The sequence below is a fragment of the Oncorhynchus mykiss genome, chromosome 4 (assembly GCF_013265735.2).
Source record: "Oncorhynchus mykiss isolate Arlee chromosome 4, USDA_OmykA_1.1, whole genome shotgun sequence".
NCBI classification, from domain to species: Eukaryota; Metazoa; Chordata; class Actinopteri; order Salmoniformes; family Salmonidae; genus Oncorhynchus; species Oncorhynchus mykiss.
This window is the reverse complement of record NC_048568.1, coordinates 27,782,501-27,785,000: the sequence shown is the minus strand read 5'-3', so window position 1 is coordinate 27,785,000 and position 2,500 is coordinate 27,782,501. Positions and strand designations below refer to the sequence as shown.

Here is a 2,500-nt window from a genome sequence, read left to right as displayed (position 1 = left end):
CCCCCTCAATGTGGAATTTGTTGTGCGGAAACAAACAGTGACATCAAGCCCAACTATATTCCTAGCTGTAGTGCAGATGAGGGTAAAAAGTAATAGATACACTTGATATTGAACCAAGACATCACTGATCTGGTACAGACCGTGTATAGACAGTCTTTTTTTATCCAACATCAGTTAACCAGCATTCTCTCTCTCGTGACACCAAATACTCTTCTAATCTCCCCATTCGAATATAATTGGAGTGAGGGGATGAGAGTGGAGTATATACTGAGAGTTTTGAAGGAGAGACCAATAGGTTATTTTTGAAGTACGTGTTTTATTGGATAGAGGAGCAACAGTGGGAAATATAGATAGAGAGTGCTGAAATAGCAGTGAGCCAGATTGGAACCCATGCTGTACATGTGATCCGGAGGCAGCAGCCTAGACCACTAGACCACCATAGGCCAGACCGAGACTTACGAAGTTGATCCACATGCTACTCTTTACTTACTCTGACCCGCTAGTCTTGCTGTGTTTAAATAATTATACAGCTCCCTCCTGGTAATTGTCATTCTGGAAACCATCAATGTTTTCATGAGGAGAAGAAAGAGGACAATAAAATGTCATCAGCCAGATAATGACAGTGTGTTTTGATGGGCTTCGGTCTGTGGTTAGTCGGTGGCTGTTTTGGTGATTTCTTTCTTTCATAACGCCTGAAAGGCCTATAGCTGTAGGCGGTGGGCTAACCCGGAAACGACCGTACTGTATGGAAACAACAACGGTTAGTAGAGAGAGAGAGAGAGAGAGAGAGAGAGAGAGAGAGAATAAGAGAGAGAGAGAGAGAGAGTAAGAGAGAGAGAGAGAGAGAGAGAGAGAGAGAGAGAGAGAGAGAGAGAATAAGAGAGAGATAGAGAGAGAGAGAGAGAGAGAGAGAGAGAGAGAGAGAGAGAGAGAGAGAGAGTAAGAGAGAGAGAGAGAGAGAGAGAGAGAGAGAGAGAGAGAGAGAGAGAGAGAGCAGAGAGAGAGAGGGGGGGGGTTGAAGGGTTTGGAGCTGTACCTTAGTTACTAAAGAAACCTAAATAAACAGGTTAATATGACATTTACATTTTTGTCATGAGATGAAAAAAGATTCAAAAGAAAGAGGAGAGATGTATAAACAGAAGGAGAGAGGAGGTTAGACGTTTAATCATATGCTGTTGTTCTTTGGTCCGTGCAGTGTGTGTTTCCATGTCTGTCGCTGAACTGTTCACAATACAGTCGTAAATATTGGACTTTCCAGGAGGCTGGCAGCTTGTCTGCTCTTTCATGTGTGAGTACGGTATCATTGGGACATCACTACCCTAAACCCTAACCTTAACCTTAATCCCTCCCCTTACCCATAACCCTAACCATAACCTTAACCATTTTATATGCCAACTTCAATGGGATAGGGACGTCCCAAGGATCCCAGATAGCACGGACCAGACTTGAGCACACATGCGTGCACACACGTTTTAGCAAGGGGCGGTATACCTCTATAGCAGTGGAAACACTGTTCCGGCATCCTTTATGTCTGTCTCTGTGGTGTCCTGTGGATCTGTCTATAAGGGGAACAGGCTGTGCTGTGTGCCCAAGTGTCTCCTGACATCACCACAGTCTAAACAGCAGGGAGGGGTGTTCTGTCTGATCCTGTATCCCTCACATCAACTGGCACCTACACCACAGGGGAACTTTAAATACTATCTGAGGGGTGAGGAGATACATTAGGGGAGAGTGATGATTGGGGGAAGAGGGGAATGTAGATGGAGAATAGTGGTGGGGAAGTAGGCCTAGATAGATCTCTTATGTGAAACCACATTTCATCCACTATGTATGGAAATGAGTCGTGGGAGGCCTATTTTTTCTTTTTTATATTTAACCTTTATTTAAACAGGGAGTCACATTGAGATTAAACATCTATTTTATAAGAGAGCCCTGTATACATTACAATAAAAACAGAATGATAAAACATACACATACATATCTATTAAACAATATTAGTCAACACACAATAACAAAATAAACATATTTAATAAAAGCAGTGAACTAGACAGATTTTCCCAAATCTGTGGAGACTGAAGGGATCCCTTGAGTTATCCATTCCTGAGAACGGGTTTGGTAACTTATGATTCCTAATTAATGAAGTTACATATGAAGGGAGTTTCTGTAACATTGCTTTGTAAGAGAGAGAGAGAGAGAGAGAGAGAGACATGAGGTCACACGTCTGTATCGACTGTCATCTGAATGGCACTGTGTGATTCACTCGCTCTGACATCACAATGGACAACAATATAGAGTCTGAAAATAGAATTCTGAAGATAGAGTTCCGGTTCTGTGGTTCTGAATTATTTTGTAAATCATATTGCCAGGGTTCTGCTGTCACAGACTCATTCTTCGCTACAACTGTATTCCTTATCCACAAGAAGATAGCTTTCCCCTAAGATTTGACTCCTGCTTGTATCTTATCTGAGGCTTATATTTTGGCTACATATCCATGGCTAAC

At 42.3% G+C, this 2,500-nt stretch overlaps 1 protein-coding gene across 1 annotated transcript in view; it reads left to right on the top strand.

The window, feature by feature from the left end:
* LOC110522436 (major facilitator superfamily domain-containing protein 2B) overlaps positions 1–2,500 on the top strand; it is a 23,960-nt gene that overhangs the window by 3,799 nt on the left and 17,661 nt on the right. The window lies entirely within an intron of this gene.